Consider the following 12,319-nt stretch of genomic DNA (forward strand, 5'->3'; position numbering starts at 1 on the left):
GAGGGTCGTTAAAAAAAATATATACTATTTAATTTATCTGTATTATAATATAAGTGTATATATATATATTTAATATTTATTATTAATATTATTTTAACACGAATATTTACAATCTAAAGATATGAAAAAATACAATAAGTAATATAATACAGGGCCTTATGGCTTGAGTGAAGTAGCGTCAATTTTCGAATGACAAGTGTAAGAAATGTTATTTGTTTAATTAGCAGTTATTTTTTTGAATAGGCATGTATTCAAAAGTTATTAGAACGAAATAATGTATTTATGATTATTGTTTTATTTTAAAACGTACATTTTTACAACGTACTCAATTAATATCATTTAAATAGTAAGATACCTATTGCTTATAAGTTATCATACCAACAGACGTGTAATCTAGTAAACAACAATAAGTGATTACGCTGTTTGTACTTAAGTTTAGTTTATTGCGAATTCGTTACGATTTATGTAATTTGTCTTTTTATTTTTAATTTATTAAAACGAGTTAAAAAATAGAAGTATTAAGCGTAAATAATTTTTATATATGTATATAAAAAAAAAACTTTGAATAAATGCTGACTAAAACTTTTTTACTGGACATGTTGAACATAATATAATATGTAGTGCGAAAATGTGTACTGTTGAAATATTGAACAGAGTACCTACATAAAATCAACAAGTTTTCTACAATTTGCAATAAATATTTCTAACTACATATGCCATATCATTTTATCAATATTATTTTATTATTATATTCAATTTAAAATATTTCATCACTTTTCAAATTAAATAAATAATTTTCGTAAACCTACTTATATTTGAACAAGTCACTTTTATAACACTCATCATTCTAAAATATGACTTTCGAACACATCACCTGCTCCCATTATTCCTAAATAAATATTTTTGTATTATAATAATCGAACAATTTAGATTTTCGAATAATATAGATCGATCAACAGCTCAAACTTGTGTATTTGTTATATATTATTATTGATTTTTTATATATTATATTTTTTTAGAAATGAAAGAAACAATAAATTAATTGAGAAATTTTAATGAGAAAGAGCGCGAATAAATGAATATCGAGATAAAAAGTATTTGGCATTAATACAATCATCAGTAACAACTTATACCCTCTGAAAAAAAGGTTAATTATTTGTATAATATTAAATTCATGATATTCGGAAAATGTATTAATTATTGCTAAAAATTTCAATTTCTATAAATATTGAATGGTACTCGTTGAAATATGGTACAGCGGAAAAAATAGAAAAGCCAAAACCATTTATTACTTCTAAAAATATAAATTAAAGATAACATCAAACAATATTGTATTTATTATATTAATTAAAGACAACGTAATTTCCAACTTCTTTTACTATAAGTATAATTTAAAAAAAATTCTTCTTCTACTTAAAATGGTTGTAGTCACGACCCGGGCTAATATAATAATATATTATTATAATTAACAACTGCCGGTCAATAAATATAACTATAAAATATCTATAGATAATCGAATGATGACCCGAGCGAAGAACGGGTAACCCCTGCTAGTATACAATATTAAACCTCAAACAGTAAAACAAATATTACACAAATTAATTAATGGTTCTGTATCTATGTTGTAGACCAAAAAGAAAAAATATAGAGAATAAAGAAATAATATCGGATTTAGAACGTGAGCTAGCGACATTAAACAAAAAAAAAAGGTTATTATTTTTTAATTATTTTTTTCTGAATTTAATTTTTGATATATTACAATTTTAATATTTTAAGCATAAACACATAAACTGTTTTTAAACTTGTATATACTACCTATGTGATTAATATTGTAACATAGGTATTAATATTTTTTTTATATAATATATTTTTTTGTAGGACAACTATAAGAGCAGAGTACTAAGTACAGATAAGAGCTTGAACAAAATTAATACTAACATATTAAACCCAAAACATTTTAATAAACAATACTCATGTGAATTAACTATTCTGTATTTCATTCTTCAGACTAATCCAATCATCCAATCAAAAATGGTGGAAAAAAACATTAAAATATTATATAAGCGAAAAATTCCGTGGATTTCCATGTATTTGTACATTAATAAATATGAGCTATAATTTTTAATATTATAGACTATACTTATTATAAAATGAGAAAAATAATCAGATTTTTTATTATTTCAAAAATTTACTCATTTCAGTTAAAATGGTGTATAGCAGGGATGGTGAATCTATAATTATTAGTTATGGCATACGCGTCAATCACGTATAATCACACGACTAACCATCACAGCAAAATTATAACAACAATCAAAAACATGACGATCAAGCGGGCATAAGCTGACTTAATCAATTTAAATTTTGGTTACTTTTATAATCTTATTCACACAGGAATAGACTTATTTTTTGTTATTTAAATATTATAATTTATTAATAAAGGAACAAAGGATATGTTTATATTATGACTATTATATTCTAATTATTTTTAGATATAAACAATATGAACAATGGGTATTTAAATAATCTATTTTTTTATCATTTTAAAATATTAAAAAAATGCTATTTTTCACAATTTTAAAGTATTAAAAATATTTTTAAATGATTAATAAGAATACATTTTAATATTTACAATAATGTTTTAACATTTTATTTTGAATGAAAAACTGGCCATTTGAACATTTTATTAACGTTTATAAAAACAAATGAGAACAATGAGAAAAATTACGACTTTAACTAATATTAATACATATATATATATATAATATATAATATATACTTGCGCTTTGCATATCAAAACGATGCTTAAATTAAGGATTTATATTATAAATACAATAATTATGTATATTTATCTCGCGTACAGACCAACTCTTGACCAAACTGAACAGATGGTCTCGACCGAACATATTTGGTTTCCACGAAAGTTCACTCGTTAAAATAGTGTTTAAAATGAAACTGTGTGTCATGATTGTCGACGTGGCATGAGACCCTATTCTCGACCTTTCTGCCAACACGCCGCGCCGGTCAATAACTCCACATCATCCACGCTTTTGTACACATTTTCACTTCATCGTCGGTTTTCCAGTTTTTGGTAAATTGGAAAAAGCTATCGTATGCAGGCAGTCCAAATCATCATCGATAGTTATTAAAAATCTGCGTGTTCTCGGGATAGCTTTATCAGAGTCTTAGTCAACGGTTTCGTCGAAAACCTATCGTTGTGAGCCGAGACCCTGCCCATAGTTTGACTGATCGTGAACTGCAACGTATTTTTTAAGTCCGCTTCCAACACTTGTTTAAAAGTATTCGTGAATTGGTTTTAATACGTATATTTTATATATTATATAATATACATTGCATGGAAGTCTCTTTTATTGTTTTAACCCGGATAATCCGTTCTAGTCACCTCGCCCTTAGTAAACCCTCTAATCGAGGATTTCTGCCTAGAAGATATTAAGAAAATGTTATATTTAAGAATAATATTTTCAAAATTAAAGAACGCAATCTCCAATAATTTTGAATAAAAATTCCATTCAATATATTAGTATTAAATATAAGATAATATGAATAATAATGACGTCAATTTTCCCAGTTATATGTTTAAAAATTATGCCAAGTATCTACAAGATTACATTTTTAATTTAGGTAATTCAATATACGAATAATATATCATACTAAATAAAACTTATAACGTGACTTAGCAAATTATTATAATATATTATTCTAAACATAAAAATAGATGACATTTTCATGTTTTTAAGTAGTATATATTATATTACACCGTAGTATATACACCGTTTTTGTAAATACGTATCTATTGATATTATTACTATACAAATTTTAAATTATATTATATGGTATACATTTTTTTCCGTTTTGAAATGACAATAAACTTAATATATTATTTTATTAAATTACTTACATTTGTAACCGAATGCCAACTGACGTCCCGAACCGAAGTACGAGTAAACGGAACGATGCACCACCAATTCACCGGCACGCCACTCCAGCTTACGTCCAAGTTCTGTAAATTACTCACCTACTTTGTAGCATTTGTATGAAATAGTGATAACTAACCACGGACAGCATACTATTTTAACACAATTGGAGGTAAAAAAACATGATCAATGTCTATACAAATACGAAATACGAATCGTCAGTATACTATAATAGCATGAATTGAAAATATTGATACAACAAAAATATATCAGATCGGTTTTATTTAGCAGGCGTGTATGCTCGTCGGAGCAGTAACAAAAATACAATGACAATATAATACAAGTTCCAACAAAACTACGAATGTTTTATAATAAACGATTCCGTTGTTATGCGTAACGAAATACAATATATTATTATAGTCATGTATAATATTTTATATTATGTAGTAAAGACAATATAATATTATGGTATTAATGTATAACTTAATAATATAGCTTAAAGCTAATAAATATTATATTAAATCGCATAACACCAGGAGTTGCCAATAAATTTCCAAAATTGAATTAATACCTACACAACCACCACGAATACAATTAATCTCTGCCCCGTGTCTCCCCTCCACGCTCGGTAAGAACTCTCGTGATGCTAAAAGGACGTCATAATATTATTTTAATGGTGTTAAACTAATGACAATATTGTTTTTCATATTAATTGAATTCATTCACGATTTTTTAGTCCATATACCTGTTGAGATACGTTATAGTTTTTACTTTTTAGTAGTTAATACTAGAACAATCATTACTACCAGAGGCGTATCCAGGATTTTTTAGGGTGGGGGGGGGGCTAAATACTTTTAACTTGAGTTATTTAAAATCAAAAACAACAAAAAAACAAAAATACTGATAACATATTAACGTCGATTTGCCGTTAACGAATTTACTATTTTATAAATAATTAAAATTTGTAAGATAATTTCCATATTTAAATTTAAATATTTCATAACTATATAAAAAAATATTGCCAATGGGGAGGATGGATATAGCCCCCTTCATCCCCTCCCACGGCTACGTCACTGATTACTATTAAATTTATAGCAAATACCTGAATTACATGCCATTTCCTATTTGATGTTTTATTCACTTTTATACGTACATTTGAGTTATTCCATTTTTACTATAAAAAATATCTGATTGTCATTGCATAACAAATTAAAATGTATGAAAATAAAATAGTTTTTGAATAGGGAATAAATATTAAACATTTTGAATACAATAGAAGTGGATTCTAGTCGTAACATGACATTATTTGCTGATGATATGTAATAAAAATTTAAAAGTAATACATGTTGATAATTAAAAAATAAACATCTAATTATGATATCTAACTATAAAAATGCGTGAAATGATAGCAATATCATTTGTCTAAGTTAAAAAAAATCTCTGAGTTATTTACTAATTAAAATGAACGTGTAAATTGTATAAATTGTATACCTATAAAATATACATATTCTCGATGCATTCCGAAACTACTCTACCGATTTTGATGAAAATATTATGATCAATCAGTGTCTAATTTTATCTCCATCATAATATAAGATAGGATAGTTTTTATCCCAGTTATTGACCTTAAAATATTACCTCGATTATTTAATCGAATATTCGAATAATAGATTATTTTTAACGAATGATACATAATCGGTTAATCGATTGAAAAAATGCAACTCTAGGCGGGACAGTTATGTAAAATTGATATGTCAGAGATATCGTCTATACACCAAATCAGAAAACCAAAAATAGTTTTTATCCTTACGCTAAATGTTAGCATTGTTACTTGTTAGTATTATAGCCTATATAGGCAACCACACTTAACACGGGTGCATTTTGTACGGGTGACGAAGTGTACAGGGACAGCTAGTACTTTATAAATATTATATATTGCAGTACGCCTTCGCGACTAGAAGATAGGCAACATAATATACAAGTTCTATCGTCCCGGTTTTAGTTGTTGGTATAGTCGCAATATTTTTTATAAGCATTTTAAGTTAGAATTTTGATATAATTTGCCAAAATTATAAAAATTACAAATTATTTTGTAGTTATAAATTCGTAAACATTTTTTTTTTATATCTAAAATTTAAAAATTTAATATAATTATCTTTATACATTTTTACCGGAAAGTTAAATTAATTTTACATGAATATTTTACCAGTTTAAATTGGACATGAGATATCATATAACCGTAGAATAAATATTTTTCCTAAAACTATTTTAGTCTTTTATTCTAATTAATAAACAAATAACTGTAAATACTTTAAATTTCCACCAAATATTTATTTTATTATTTTAAATACGTAATACAATAAAAACATTTTTTAACTGTTTTTGAGCTATTTATAGTAGTGACAAATTTTTATTTTTTTTGTGTTCTATTTATGTAAAATTTAAAATTTTGTACAAAATTTTTAATTTATATAATTAAGTAAATTCGTGTGTACAAATATACCAGATTTTCTTGTGCACTAACGATGTTTATGAAGTATACTGCTGTCATATTATCCAGAAGACAATTAATGTTATATTTACCTGGGTATTTTTTACCCATAAAAATCTTTAAATGTAATTCATGAATTAAATAATGTACGATTAACTAACCGTTTGCGCAATCATATAAATTGTGTTCATACGTATAGTATACAAAATTGAAAATATTATTTTCTTATTTCCGAAATTATTTAGTGTCAATAGTATTTCGTTTTTTAGAAGATAAACATATACATCGACATACAACCCCTAATCCCTATGTGGGGAATACTAAAAAATATGTGTAGGTACTGACATTCTCAATCGGCAAATCTGGAATGGCATAAATACGTTTTCGTAGTTACTATCAATGAAACCAAAATTATTACGTTACTACATAGACATAAGACGGGCAGATTCGTCACAAAACGAACAATTTTCATGTTAGGTATGTCTATCTAGCGGTAAAATTGTGAACTGCGTTTTGTGTTGTGCGGAGTAATAACTACACACTTAATGTCATCACAATTACAATTCGATACTAACTTGTAGCACTTATTGTCAGGATTATTTTAAAAGTAACTATAGATTTATAAGTATAATACTTATTGAAATATTTAATATAATATCATAAAATTATTGTGTGCCGAATATGGTACAACAAGCAAATAATTGTAATTTTAAAAGTTTTTTTTATAGTATCAAAAATGGAACCTAAACAATTTTATCGTCAAGTTCAGAATTTAAAATAATTCTTGAACTATTCTATGTGTATCAATATATTAAAAACATATAAACATATTTCGAGTGCGCGTTTTACCGAAACGGTATAAATCAACGTACTTTTTCTGTTTTCATTATCGATTATGTCACAAATAAAAATTTTACTATTTTGATTATGTCGTTGTGCCATATTGAGCACCGACTAAACTTTAAACCAACTATTAGAAGTAATTTAACTTGAATATTTGTTTAAACATTTTTTCATTATTAACATTTATTGTGCGGGTTTTAGAGTCAACGATGTTGATGTACCCGTGATGCCCAAGATAATTTTCATCGATAAACTTCTCGAAACAATTCATATTCATATCTACACGCCGATTGATGGACAAAAAAATCAGAAAACTCGCGGGCCCCGCAATTATGTATATGGGTAAACAATTTACACGTTTATTTAATTAATAGATAATTTGGTTACTTAGACAAATTCTATTTAAATAGGAACCTATTCCGTGATATAATCTTCCATTAAAAAAAAAAAAAATAATAAGAATATAGTAAAATTATTAAATCTGCTCTACATAACATTTGAATATATTCAGTAAATAAAGCTGTAGTATAATATAAATAAGTTAACACTTATTACTAATAAAATATAACATACAATATTCTTTTGACACACTGACATTTTACCTGGCTTTAGTAAAGCTACATAAAATTAAAATTACTTATAAACTTATACTTTTAATATATTTTTCCACATTGGTTTAGAATAAAATTAACCTAATTGTTTAAAATTAGAAAAAAAGTTTATAAACGAATTAGAGAGATTGATGAATCGCATGGTTATATGTTATTTAATCTAATCAATGAAACTTTAGAGTCTATTAGGTCTTATGTGAACATAATTATACTTTAAATAATTTTTTTCAGCCGATTGCAAATGTAATATTTTTAATTTATTATTAGTAAATAAATGGAAATTTAAATAGTTTTAATATTAAGTATAAATAGGTTGATATATAATAAATTGTGTACTTTTATATGATGGTAGAGTTTTCTGATCATTATTCTAAATGATAAATTTATAAAATATTATTAACCTTAGATCTACTGTTGATTGGTGATTCTAATTTTGAATTCAATTTGTCGTGTTCTTAAATTTAAAATTGTTATAGCTATAAGGAAAATATGTTGAGATGTGTGTGTTTGTGTAAAATGTTGGAAATAGTACGTTTTAAAATATATTGTTATATATTGTAACGAGAAATAGTTATATAGCACACTACCACGGCAATAATACTACTACCACCACCAGTGGAGTATACCGGAACTAAAAATTACGCTACGCGCATCACAACAATACATCATGCGCGCACCAGATCGCGTTAACGAGCGATTCTGTATAAACAGCTAGCGTGGTCGGCATTTTTATAATACTTAAAAGCCGTCCACGGCGTACATTTCGTAATCAGCATCACAGTTACATTCTAGCAAAAGCCTAATGCTAATTCACAGCCTCACAAGTTACCTACGAATCGTAGTAATACGGCAAAAGACCATATTGGCTACCCGGATAACTGTCACCGAGGAGACCACACGACTAGGCATAAATACAGCCCGTCGATCGATAATAAGACACCTCCCACCTTCCAGTTCCCTCCCGATCGATAAGTCATATTACGACGGAGATGATATAGAGGAGTACATTTGATGTGTACTAATGCCCTGTATCGTTGTCTCCATACTGATATGATTGTCGATCTGTATCGCAAGCTACCGATAACTTAACGCCGCCGCCGATAGGAGTCCAGCCAAGCCGCGACCCATCCGCCGACAATCAGACACTGCAGCCCAGAGGACCATTGCCACAGCCCAGGAACAGTACGACGCCGCCGATAGGAGTCAAGCCAAGCCGCGACCCATCCGCCAAGACGCCGAGTACACCTGACAATCGTCCCTATCCCACTGTCACTGTTTTTGTATACGGACTATGGTAATACCATAGTATACTACCTATACAAAAATATATGCTTTTTCCTCCATACTTCCCCCAGTAGTATTGTGTACGGACTACGGCAGTACCGTAGTAGTATACCTACACAGTATTATTTGGATCAACCAATCCATCCTCCCCTCAGGTTATACACCCGGACACCGTGAGTTAATATTATATATATATATATATGTGTCATCTGTGTTGTGTATCATATTTACTTTTATTATATGCTAAAAGCAAATTAATCTGACAAAAGAAAATAATGTAATTTATAATTAATTATTGTAAAGATTATATTACTTAAATAAAGTATACGGATTTGACGCTCTAAAACGGAAAGTTTAGTAGTGTAAGTCATTTCGTTACAATTGGCGCCCAACTTCAAGGCTCGATTTGGAAGAAAATTCTACTTCGACTCCGAGATCTTCACCATTTTGCAAAGAAGAAAAAAAAAAAAAAAAAAAAAAACTACATCTTTAAAAATGCCACCGAAAAGGCAGACAATCAATGAAGAAACATTCCAAACATTCAAAAAAGAAATCGAAAGGAATAGTCAATTTCTGGTACAACAACTATTAAAAAAGATAAACGATAATGAAGAAAACTACAATAAAAAGATCAAAAATATTAAAGAAGATTACGATGAAAAAATCGAAAAACTTAAAAAAGAAGTACGAGAAATCAACAATAAAAATCAAAATAATATGACACGTGTGGAGGAGCATAACGTACGGAACTCCAACATAGAAATATCAAAACCGACATTTTATGGCAATCAAAAAGATCAACACCCGATAGATTTCTTACAAAATTTAGAAGAATATTTCAAAGTCAAACAAATAAGCAGAGAAGAAAGACTGATCGTCATGCGAGACTGTCTCAAGAACGCTGCAAATAATTGGTACTTAACAATCAAATTTCAAATTAAAAATTACTCTGAGTTTAGAGATGCGTTTATTGATGAATTTTGGTCGAGAGAAATACAAATTCAGACATGGAGTAGTTGTCTCAACACATCACATGTACCAAATAATACTACATACAGAGAACACTTCTCACAATGGGCATCCCGACTACGTCACCTACAAGTCCCACAATTATCAGAAGAAGAAATAGTAAGGAATATAGCGAGTCATTACCCAGGGTATCTCAGAGCAATATTGGTATCTCTACCAGAAAAATCAATTTTCAACGCCATGAAAATACTTAGTACCGAGGAAAATCGTAAAGAAAGACCCGAGACAGCAAATACAGAAAACAGTACCAGCAACCAGCCACCGAGGAACAACAATTGGAGAAGTTCTGGCAGTGAGAGAAATCCAAGACACGACCAGCCACGAAACAACTGGAATGGCCAACCACAACACAACAATCATAGTCACCCACAAAGAAATTGGAATCAAAGGGGACAACAGAGAGAAAACGGCAGCGACCAGCCACAAATCAACCAAGTCAGTGTAGATGCGATAGAAGAAGTAAACGAAAGAAATGACAACCTACACACGTCACATGCCGTCAATAGTATACCCACTAATAATAGAATGATTAGCCCATATATACAATGTGAAATTGAAGGTGAGTCGATGCAGCTATTAGTTGACACTGGAGCAACAATTAGTGTTCTAACAAAAGAAATCGTGGACCGGATTATTCAAAACAACAACCGCGTACCAATGTTACCGATCAGTGGAGTCCAAATAAGTAACGCTATCGGGAAAAAGATATGCAAAATATCTAAACAAATTTTTTGTGAATGCAAGATGGGACCAGCGACCATTTTCGCGAACTTTGTGCAAGTGGAAAACTTAAACGAGAAGGGAATAATCGGGGCAGACGTTCTACGACAATACAATACGCAAATAAATTTCAGTAATAGAACAGTGACATGGAACATAAATCAAACAATTTACCATACACCATTTGCGAACATTGAACCAAAAGTCATAACTGAGGATCATCAAATGAATAGGATACAGATCACTAGCAATGATGACGAGAACAACCAACACCTGGGGGACGAGCAGCGATTAGAATTTGCCCAGCTGTTGGACCAGTATCGACATATATTTTCCGACCGTCCAGGAAAAATTGAACAATATCAATGTCGAATAAAAGTCAAAGAAGGGGAGCCAGTCTACCAGAGACCGTACCCTATACCAATGTCCAAGGTCGAAAAAATGGATAGAGAAATACAACGAATGTTGGAATGGGGTATAATAGAAAAATCTACATCACCGTGGTCTTCACCAGTAGTTGGTGTCGAGAAGAAAAATGGGGATATCCGAGTCTGTATTGATGCGAGAAAGGTCAATCAGCGTATTATACCAGACCGAGAATGTCCTAGTAATATAGAAGAAATCTTGCTGAAATTTGAAGGAGCACAATACCTAAGTTCTATCGATCTCACAGCTGGATATTGGCAATGCCCGCTACAACAGGAATGCAGAGAAATCACGGCATTTTTATACCGTGGGAGGAACTATCAGTACAAAGTACTACCATTTGGATTGGTGAATTCAATAGCTGAATTCCAAAAGATGTTGGATAAAGTTTTGGGACCAGAAATATTAAACTTTGTAGCCATCTACGTGGACGATATACATATCATGTCAAAGAATTTCCCCGAACACTTGGAACATCTGTCACAAATTTTTCAAAAGTTCAGCGAACATAATATAACGATCAACGCATCAAAATCACATTTTTTTCAGTCGCAAGTACTATTTTTGGGTCACGTCATATCCAAGGACGGTATCCAGATGGATCCGAACAAAGTTAGAACGGTTCAAAATTTTCAACCACCACAGAACCGAAAGCAGATCCAAGCATTTTTGGGATTCATAAATTTCTATAGAAAATATATTCGGGACCTTTCGGAGATGACATCGCGGCTGAGTGAATTGTTAAAAAAGGGGACTCCCTGGAGATGGACCGACCAGCACCAAGCTTCGTTCATAGAAATAAAAAAGGCATTTTTGGAAGATATAATCATACAATATCCAGACTTTCAGGAATGTTTCTATTTGTCCACTGATGCATCCCGCACAGCCATCGGTGCGGAACTCTTCCAATTAGACAAAGAGGGCAGACATAGAACTCTAGGGTTCATAAGTCGGACACTGAAAGATCCTGAGAAGAACTACCA

At 29.9% G+C, this 12,319-nt stretch overlaps 1 long non-coding RNA gene across 1 annotated transcript; it reads left to right on the forward strand.

The window, feature by feature from the left end:
- Window positions 1-1,909: 1,909 nt before the first annotated feature.
- Window positions 1,910-2,457, forward strand: LOC132928027 (uncharacterized). Its single transcript, XR_009661949.1, has 2 exons — window positions 1,910-2,087; window positions 2,202-2,457. It is a non-coding gene; the product is annotated as an uncharacterized LOC132928027 (long non-coding RNA).
- The last annotated feature ends 9,862 nt before the right edge of the window (window positions 2,458-12,319 follow it).

Source organism: Rhopalosiphum padi, chromosome 3, assembly GCF_020882245.1.
Source record: "Rhopalosiphum padi isolate XX-2018 chromosome 3, ASM2088224v1, whole genome shotgun sequence".
Lineage (NCBI taxonomy): Eukaryota > Metazoa > Arthropoda > Insecta > Hemiptera > Aphididae > Rhopalosiphum > Rhopalosiphum padi.